This window comes from Equus caballus, chromosome 19 (assembly GCF_041296265.1).
Source record: "Equus caballus isolate H_3958 breed thoroughbred chromosome 19, TB-T2T, whole genome shotgun sequence".
NCBI lineage: Eukaryota > Metazoa > Chordata > Mammalia > Perissodactyla > Equidae > Equus > Equus caballus.
Window position 1 is genome coordinate 27,512,776 of NC_091702.1, and position 10,835 is coordinate 27,523,610.

At 37.1% G+C, this 10,835-nt stretch overlaps 1 non-coding gene across 1 annotated transcript; it reads right to left on the minus strand.

Annotated features, from left to right (window-relative positions):
• Window positions 1-6,981: 6,981 nt before the first annotated feature.
• On the minus strand, window positions 6,982-7,084 carry LOC111769130 (U6 spliceosomal RNA). Its single transcript, XR_002801927.1, has one exon. It is a non-coding gene; the product is annotated as a U6 spliceosomal RNA (small nuclear RNA).
• Between the last annotated feature and the right edge of the window lie 3,751 nt (window positions 7,085-10,835).

Sequence of the window (10,835 nt, forward strand, 5' to 3'; positions counted from 1 at the left end):
ATGTACTTGTATTTACCATTTTAGTGCTCCTCATTACTTTGTAAATCTAGCTTTTTATCTAGTACTAAACCTTCTGCCGAAGAACCTCATTTAACGCTTTTTCTAGCTCTGATATTCCGGGAAGAAATTCTCTCTGCAATTGTTGGTTATGAAAAAAGAAAATCCCTGTTTTGTCTTCATTTTTGAAAGATGGTTTTATTGGGTATACTATTCTGGGTTGACAATTTCTAGTTCTTTACACAGTTTAAAGATGTCAGTCTATTGCTTTCTGGCTTGCTGTGTTCTTATTTTTCTTTCTTTGCATGTAGTTTTCCTCATTCCTCTGTTTACCTTCGAGATACTATCTTTGTCTTTGGTTTTTAGCAGTTTGACTATGATATATATGTAGTGTGTATACCCTCTGAGCTTCCTAGATCTCTGGTTTGTTTTCTTCCTTTAATTTTGAAAAATCCTCAACCATTTCCTCTTTAAATATGCCCTGTACCCCATTCTGTCTCTCTTCTCCTTTGGGGACCCCAATTACATACATGGATGCTCTGTTCTCTTTCTTCTTTTATTTTATGTTCTTTTCTATTTAATTTTCATTTTGAACGACTTTTATTTACCTATCTTCTAATTCATGGCTTATTTTGTCAGTAGTATCTGGTCTGCTGATAAGCTCAGTGAAAGACGTTTTCATCTTTGATAGTTTCTTTTCTTTTTTTACCAGCATGTACTTGACTTTTAAAAAATATCTTCTTTCTCTCTGCTTTAATTCTCATCTTTTCCTGCATGTGATCTCTCTTTTCCACTAGATACTTTAATACATTAATCATGGCTATTTCAAAGACCTATCTGATTGTTCCAACATCTGGGTCATTTCTCTGGCTTTGCTGATTGCTTTAACTATCCACATTAGGTCTTTTGTTTGTTTTGCTTCATTTTGTACCTTGCAGTTTTTGACTGAATGATTGACATTATGTGAGAAAGAACTCCAGAATCTGAGGTAAACAGCATTGATGACAGAAAAGAAGTTGCCACTTCTTCAGTGAAGCTCTCAGTGTGGGAAGTGGATTTTATGCAGTCAGTAGTTGAGCTGGGCTTGGCTTTTTTCTTAGTAAAGCTATTCCCGGGGTACCACAGGCTTCGAGACTTCCAGTATTTGGCTTCCATTGGTTTGTGCTGAGTGTGGTGCACGGGCCTGGAAGATCTTTCTCAGTGGTTGAACGCTACTCTCAGGTTTTGGTAGTCCCTGCAGAACTGTGCCACAGTAGTTCCTTTCCCAGCTGTGTCCAGTTGTACACTGCGCTGTTATTCAGCGATAGATTTATCATGGAGGTAAGGCCTTATTTTGTTTTCCTGGTCAGTTTTAGGCAGGATTTATGCCCTGGGCCTCAGGGATGGGGTTTTCTCTCTATTTCTGCTCCTCTTTCCTGTGGTAGCTAATCTCTTGGTTTTAGGCAGAGGTTTCTTGCTTTCCCTCCAGTATAGAAGATCTCTTTTTGTCAAGAGTGTAGGATGCCAGGTTCAAGTAGGAGTTGTGCTTTTGCCCTTAGCTCAGCAAGAATGGATCTCTGGCTGTGTCCTTGGGAGGAGCGGCTTTCTTACCCCTTTCCCAGAGGCAGACAGGTTTTACTTCTGCTCCTACACCAGAAGCAATGCATCTCTACTATGCTCTGGCAGGCAGAGAATTTCTTTCCCTCCCTAGCAGATTAAGGCTTTTGTTTTGTAGGAGAGAACAGTTCAGGGAAGTAGCACAGCTTCAGCCTGGTCACTAGCAGCTGCTGGTCACCTGCTTTATGCTCATGCCACTGCGGGGCTCTACCTTGTCACTTGCCCTGCTTTCAGTTTTTCTAGTAAGCACCTAGTGGAGTCTTGTGGAATAGAGAACATGAGTATGAATACCCCCTGTGTCTGGTTCTACCAGCTATTCTCAACTGAAATGTTGAGTCACATTTGGTATTTAGGAATTTGCTAAACTTCAGCTGCCTTCTTTTTACCCACTTATTTGCTGTATGTCCTGTACTCTCCCAAAGGAAAGTTTGTGTGTCCTGGTTCTTTTTGGATGAGGGTTGACCTCATTTAGAATTCAGTTTACTTGATTGCCTTGTGACCTCAGCTCTCTGATGGGCTCCAAAATATGATCATTTTGTAGATTACTTGGCTTTTCTCAAGGTTAGGGAAGGGGCGCTGTTTTGCATCTTTCAATATCTTCAAAGAAAAGTCACCTTTCAGCTAACACCAGTACAGAGGCAGGTGCATAGCAAACTTATAGTTTGTTTGTTTGGGTGAGGAAGATTGTCACCGAGCTAACATCTGTGCCAATATTCCTCTATCTTGGATGTGGGACACCACCACAGCATGGCTTGATGAGCAGTGTGTAGGTGTGTGCCTGGGATCTGAACCCATGAAACCCGGGTCGCTTAAGCAGAGAGCGCAAACCCAACCACTATGCCACCAGGTTGGCCCCCATAGCAAACTTTTGAAATCATGTTTTCGCTAGTTCCCCAGCCCCTGCCAAACCCCTCCCCTCAAGCTTGTGCTTCCCTTTTATTTTAATATCTTACCAGAATCTATGGAAGAACTTTGTAGGTGATGAGTGGTAAATGCAGATGAAGCCTCTGTGCCGTCGCACAGGTTATGGGCTTGGAAAAACACTGAGTTTATAATGACTTAAGTCTATTTTTTTAAAGATATAATGTTTTCTTTCTCTTTTGAACAATATGGTAGATAGCCAGAGTATCAATCAAATGATATATTAGGCAAGTGTGAAAAGACAACACATGGAAGAAAGCAGGAAAGATAGATGCTGGCTCAGACTCACTTAGCTGAGGTGGAAGAATTTGGGAAGCGAAGTTCCATCAGGTTAGGAAAGCCCTCTGTCATCACCTTGGCAAGTGTTTGAGAAAGGGGTGGTTTAGTAGAGCATGTCTCCAACCACAAAATATAACAGCTTTGAAGAATAAGATGTCTGATATCCAGCTCCACAAAGGTGGTGATAAATGTAAGTGACATTTAGCTCTCTTAATAACATATAAACACTCATGAACATGGAGCCATATTTTCTCCTGGAAAATATAAGTTCAGAGGTTTACATGGATTTGTTAACTCCTTGCAATCAGATGTGGAGGGTACTTGGGTTTCCCAGGCAATATGTTAGAAATGAGAATTCTGTGTCTGCCAAACCTGTTTGAATTAGGTGCCTGGTTGTTGATCTCCCCGATAGACTATTTGGCTTCTCCTCCACAGTTTTTTAATCTTGTAATGAGAGATTCAGGTAAATGTTAAGCTCAGCCTGCAAGCAGAAATCTTGAATTGCAGCAGGAAGCCTGAGAGGGCTATGGAGAGGGGAAAAGAGGGCAGTCCTGCTGGTGTCTCTAAGAAGACTGCATGTGTCAGAGCTTCAGGTCACTTCCCTTTTCACATTGGCTGAGGCAGCTCCGCAGCTTCTCACTGGGGAGCCATGCTCTACCACTGACCAATCAGGTGGACTAGCTACTTAAAGCCCCTTCCATATGAAATCCTGGGCCTGGGTTATCACCACAATTTCTATGTTCTCACTTTAGGTCTTCCCGTGTTGTAGCAACACGACTTCTATAAAGGAACCATCAATCCCAGAATACGGGTGTGAGCAAATTCTTGGTAAAGTCATTTCCAATCATCAAAATGTTCTGGATAAGTGATTTCTTTTCTAGGAATGTTCTGAACGTAGGCTCGTATGACGAGTTCTGTGTCTTTCAAGTGGAAGGGATTTTTATTGATCATCTAGTCAATCCACAGGCTGAGTAACCTTAGAAATGCTTATGCAAGCTTATTTTTATATCTCTTGCCATAAACTGATATAAACCAATTTGGAAATACAAATACTTAGGCTCCTTTGGGTAAAAATCAATAGTCAATTGTTATCTGTAGATGACGGTTAAATGCTACTATTATACCATCTTTCTAAGCAAAGAAAGCAAACTTTCTAAGTAGTTACAAATAAAATTCTTATGCACCTATGGACATTTATTAGCATTATACAGAAAATAGTCCTATAAGCTGTACCAATTCTTGGCTTTACTTTTTTAAGGTGCTAAGACTCTACCTAGGATGAAAAATTCAGTCAAGACAAATAGAGCAAATACGATATTATAGCAGTAAAACTCAGCTGACCACCTTGTCAGACTTGGGTGACCAACACTCCCCCAATCTAGTGTTTAGGTAGAGGCCTCTGCAGAAATCAAATCTAGAGTGTCATTCTTAAAGGTAAACCTCTGGTTGGATTCTTAAGCTATAGTCTTGCAAACTATACTAGGATATTTTTAGTATATTTAAATACTAAAGTATTTTAGTCTCTATTTCAAAAAATACTAATTTCAATGATGAAATCTACTTCCAATGGTATTTTGCTAATACAGAAATGCTACAGTGTTGACCAGCCAATAAAGACACCCAAAGCCCTTGTAGCCCCCACTTCTGGTGAGTATCCCTTTCTTTGTACCTTAACTCATTCCCATTTCAAATTGTTCAGTCCTCTATTTCAACTAATGTCTGTCAATGAAAATCATGGAGGTGAGAGATGGTGCATAAGGGGAAGGAAGGTGGGTGTCAGTCCGGGAAAAGGGGGATTGAGGTCAAATGTTCAGAGCGGGGATTTCACTGGTTTCCTGTGAGAAACCTACACCTTTAACATATTTTTTCTAATAAATGAGGAAATTTGCAGATTTTTATTATCTCTGAACAGTTGCTAGAAGTTGTAAATACATCTTTTGGTATAAGAAAATACCATATATAAGCAGAAAAAAATGGTAAGAGTTCTCCAACCTAGAATTCCATTTAGAGGGGGAAGCTTATAAACTGCTGTTCAATTACGTACTTGTCTTCTACAGACCAATATCCTTGAATCAATCTCAAACATACCCCCCGTGAAAAAAACCCAGACCTCGAACTGTTTTGGTGCTTTATTTTAAAGAAAGAAACTGTACAAGATCCTATTAAAGACATGTTCAAGAGAGCCACTTTTAATTTTTTTCCTGGCCTCTAAAAATTCAAATCAATTTCCTGTATGATCTACATCTGCAAGGAAATACAGAAGTTGAAAAAAAATACTCAAAGAAAGATTAAGTTGTGTTCATTACACTAAACTTACATAAACCAGGATGTGGCTAATCTATTTTGACAAGATTTTCAGCATTAAAGGTTAAAACAAAAAGAAGCCTCTAGTTAACCTTCAATTAGCCATGGCTGCCTGGCTCTTTCTTATTAATCAAGATTTTACTCCTTCTTGCATTATTTTTATGGCTTGCAATTTTATTTGGTTTCTTCAATGTATTTCTCAAAGGTGAAATAGCTCTATTTTATGGATGAAAATCGAATCAAAATGTGGAAGGCTCCCTGTGTGACCTTGATAAAGTCATCTCCCTGAGGTTCTTTTCTGATTTTTGAAATGACAATAATGAGGTCTACTCCACTGTGCGGTGGAAGAATGGAATGAAATTGTGCAGAGAAGCAGGGTAGCGTTGAAAAGACCAAAGGTTTCACAGCCAGGTTGACATAGTCTCCACAAAGTATGAGCTATGTGACATTGGGCAGGTATTAACACCTCTGAGCCTCCATTTCCTCAACTGTAAAATAAAAACGTGAATCCTAATTGGGACACTGCAGCGTTAGATGAATTAAGGTATGTAACAGACTTGGTATATAAAGGGAAAAAAAAAATTGCTGCTATGGTCTGAATATTTTTGTCCCCCTCCTCAAATTCATATGTTAAATCTTAAATGACCAATATGATAGCATTTGGAGGTGGGGGCCTGTGGGGGATGATTAGGTCGTGAGGGCAGAGATCTCATGAGTAGGATTAGTACCCTTGTAAAAGAGACTCTGGAGTGCTTCCTCACCCCTTCCACCGTGTGAGGTTACGGAGAAAAGGTGCTGTCCAGGAAGCAGGCTCTGGGCAGACATTGAATCTGTCAGTGCCACGATCATGGACTTCCCAGTCTTCAGAACTGTGAGAAATAACTGCTTGTTGTTTAGAAGCCACTCAGTCTCTGGTATTTTGTTATAGCAGCTCAAATGGACTAAGACAGTAGCTTTTTTTTCAATTGAGAGAAGACCTTGGATACGACTACGAAGAAATAGGAGACCCGGCATTAGGCCTGGTGTGCTTTAATATTATTTTTGTCTCTTCTGGAAAAGTTTCTTTCTCTGTGGTCAATGTCCATACCCATAATCATGTACTCTAAAACTAGTTTCTCACTTGAAAACTTCTTAATTTTTCTTTTTGTTTTTTTGCGGTCAAGGTCAAAGTTAGGCTTCTGCAGGATCTTGCCCCACGCTTTTTGTGTCTCTCAGAGAAATGGTAAAAGAATTTGAATGTTGGGAGAGAAAGTTATAGTTATAGTCATATTCATAGTTATATTCTAAAGCAGTGGTTTCCAAACCACTTTGCATCAGATTCCGCTGGGTAGTTCTTAAAAATTCCCAGATTCAGGGACCCTACCCCTGGTTCAGCAAATCTGAAGCATATCAATGGAATTTGTGTTTCCCCAAGTGATTTTTTTAAAGTTTTGCCATTATGGTAGAATACACATAACATAAAAGTTACCATTTTAACCATTTTTAATATAGTTCAGTGGCATTAAGTACATTTACATTTTTATGCAACTATCACCACCATCCGTCTCCAGAAATCTTAATCTTGCAAAACTGAAACTTTAAACACATTAAGCACTAACTCTCCATTCCTCCTTCTCCCAGCCCCTGGCAACCCCCCATTCTATTTTCTGTCTCTATGAATTTCACTACTCGAGGTACCTTATACAAGTAGAAGCATACAGTATTGGTCCTTTTGTGACTGGCTTGTTCCACTTAACCTAATGTTTTCAAGATTCATTCATGTTTTACTATATGTCAGAATTTCCTTCCTGTTAAACTCTGAATAATATTCAGACATTGTTTGTATAGACCACATTTTGTTTATCCATTCATCCATCAATGGACACTTCCACAAGTGATTTTTTAAAAAATATGGAACACTTCACAATTTGTGTGTCATCCCTGTGCAGGTACCATGCTAATGTTCTCTGATTGTTCCAACTTTAGTATATTGCTGCCAAATTGAGCACTCCAAGTGATTTTGGAAAGCACTGATAAGAAAATTTTTCCAGCTACACATTGATGAGACATTAAATCAATTTCATTGAGTGACGACTATTTTATAAAGACAGAGAACAGAAGAAAATAGAATAAGTAAAAATTATAATAATAAGGAAATGCATTATTTCAAAAATTCTGTTTCTGTATATGTGTGTGAGTCTTGTGGGGAGGGTGGTGTGTGTACAATGTTAGGACATAAAATATATTTCTTATAGTTGTTCTCAATCAAAAGAGTGTGAAAGCCAACTGTCCAAAAACCCAGAATATAAGATATGATTGGATCATAAGCAAATTAATGTAATGTTTTTAACTTGAAATGTGCTGTAGAATTACCGTAGTCATAATTTTACTTAGAAAAGATTTAAAATAGGAGAATGTGAAATGGAAAATAAAAGATTGTGAACTGACGTCTGTGAACTGACTTGGACCCCATGCTTCATCATGGAGGTCATATCGCTTATTAATGAATCATTTTCATAAGACTGTAGCAGGAGTTATGTATGAATTTGGCATCTCTCTAATACACCAAGCTTTTATAGACTCCACGAGTAGAGAAAGAATTGCTAACAGCAGTAATGAAGAGGTGTGAATGCCACCAGCCATTCAGGATTCTGTTCTAGCTCAGGAAACATACCACCAAAATCAAAATTAATTTCCCCCCTTTGGCATTTTTCTCAACCATATGTGATTTTTAAATTGTTGCGGTGACTTCTATCACTTTATTGAAAATATACAGGATGTATTTATCTAAGATAAATATGATTTCACTTGGTATGTTTTCTGAAATAATAGCACACAATATGTGTCAGAAAATAAGGCAATTATATAATAATATAACTGTTTGTGAATTGTGTTTGGTTTTGCCAGAATTTATGAAAGATATATGTTTAACAGATGTAAATGTTTATATTAGATCATATGGAACATAATTATTCATCTGCTTTTAGAGGTATGGAAGTCCTGTTCATCCTCAGGAGAGCTATTTTCATGTTCCCTGAGATGCTCAGTATGTGACTCCACCTAAAATCTTCTGTGAGTTACCTGATGATGACATTGGCATGAATAATGGCAACTGTAGTATTCCCAAGTCCCCGAAGTTTAATGCTTTGTTTTAATTCACAGGGAAGCTGGTGGGATAGATAGATGGAAAGACAATGAGATAGATCATAATAGAGGTCATATTGCTTATTAATGAATCATTGCCATAACACTGTAGCAAGAGTTATACATAGATGGATGGATGATGCATACGTAATAGATAGACAGATTTTAATAGATAAAATTGATATAGTCAATATAGAATTAAACTTTATAAAATTACAATAAATGGAGACACAATTAGGCTTTAAATACATAATAAGAATTGTGTTGAGAACTATAATACTTACTAGTTTATAAGAACATTTGATATCGTGTCTCTTCATTAATCTTCAGCACTATGTGAAAAAGACCAAGCTGTACACATCTTACAGAAAAGAAAGCAGAGGCTGACATTAACAGCCTTGCTGGCTTGCAGGCCGTGGATGTGACAGAGTCAGGAATCAACTCCTGGGGCGTGGCCTCAAGTCCAGCCGTCCTCTCACTAATCTGCTGCCTGAGACAAGCAGAATTCTTCACTACCGTGTAGTTTGTCCTTAAAACCCCTAATTTCAGGATGAGAAACTTTTGGCCAAATAGTTAAGCCGTGATTAAGAAATTGTTGATAATTACCACAAGCTTCTAAACGAAAAATACAGAGCAAAAATAATTTCATTCTTTCTCTTTGCAAGCGTGCTCCCAGTGGAGATTTCCCAAACTCGAGTGATGTTCACGATCAGCTACAGGGCTTTCGGAAATACAGCTTTCTGGCAGCACCCAGACTTATGTGTTGCCCAGCAATCTCTATTTTCTTAAAGGTCCACAGCTGATCATGATGCTCAGCCAGGTTTGGGAACTCCCGCTTTAAGAAAATGCTTTACAGTAGTTTTACCACCAAATCTCTCAGAAAAATCAAATAAAAGACAATATATGTTTTATTTATATGCTATAGTGCACAAGTCTGAAGAAAATCCAAGTTTTGTGTAGCCAGAAGTTTGTACAAATCAAGGGACTTTTTTTGTTTTAAGAAAAAGCAAAGATAATTATGAAAACAAAATTAGTTTTAAAAAAGAATGTTTACTAAGAATGGGAAAAGTAATCACAACAAATTAAACATTTTTAAAAAAAGCTCTATACTACCACAGACATTATTAATTAACTGCCTGACACAATGCTATGCTTAACAATATCCCAAAAATCTCTCCACATTAGTTCATAAATATCTTCCTCATTCTTTTTTAATAAAGACATCTTTTTAATAAAAGAATGTTCAGTGTGTGGATGTACCATAGTTTATTCAATAACTATTATATGGATGGGCATTTAGGTTGTTTGCAATATTTTTCAGTGACAATGAATAATCTTGTGTATGTGTATTTTCATATTATTGCAGGTGTATCTTCAGGAAAAATTCCTAGAATTGGGATCACTGGGTCAAAACATAAACACATATGTAGTTACTTTAGATATTGCTAAACTTCAGCCATAAGGGTTGTACCAATTTTCTTTCCCACCAGAGATATGTGAAAGTGCATATGTTTCCATAGACTTGCAAAAGAGTATTATTATTCTTTTTAATTTTTGCCAATCTGATGAGTCACAGATGGCATCTAAGTGTAGTTTGAATTTGGATTTCTCATTTCTCATGAGTGAAGTTGAACATTTATTCATATGTTTAAAGGTTATTTTTATACATTTCCTGTGAATTGATAAGGTATCTTTTTAAATAGAGAACTGAAACATTGTTTTTTTCCCCAGGTATGATAAATATACTGTAAAGTCCTATGCGCTGATTTCTACCCCCATAAAATACATTTTACAGTTACTGTAAATACTGCAATTATATAATTACACTATAAATAGTGGCTTGTTATTTTTTTACTGAATGATACATCTTAAAAGTGTATATCCTAACTTATATAATTTACAAAGCCAGTCCTGGGGAAGAAAAAGAAAAATGAGCCATTTCCACCAACAGGCATTGGCAATTATTAATTAAGAGTATTTGCTAAGTAGTTGATCCTACATAGTGACATTTATTACAATATTTTGAAAAGTGCTTTATGTTTTTGACCACTCTAGTATCACTGTTTGAAGTGACTCCTACCAAATCTAGAAACGTTCCCCGATTTTCTGTAATATTGTGCTAATTGGGCCACAAAATAAATGTGTCACAAAACACTATCCCACTGTTTTGCATTAGCACTTGTCTTTATTTAAAACTTCCCATTGTTTGCTATTTATTCAAGTAGTTTCAGTTCTAGTAATCACGTGTCTACTTTTATGGGTGCAAATGATGTTTTATGTTTTGTGGTGTGTTTGTGTTATCAACAACCTATATGTTTTCAGTCACAAATGTTACTTTGGTCAAAAACTGATCTAGAAAGACTGGTTGTGAAATATGTAAGAGTAAGAACAAAATGCTTTGTCTTTGAACTTTTGAACTTTGAACTTAGACTAAAAAGGGCGATTTTTATAGTCTCTTTCTCCATTTGAAGGAATTGTGGCGTCAAGCAAAATTTTCTGCAATGATTATCCAACGGAAAATCATAATGAATGATTTGAATCAAACTGCATTTTTCTAGAAAATGTTCCACTGTCAGAAGGATGGGATAGCAATTTTTAGGATAATTTTTTTAGCA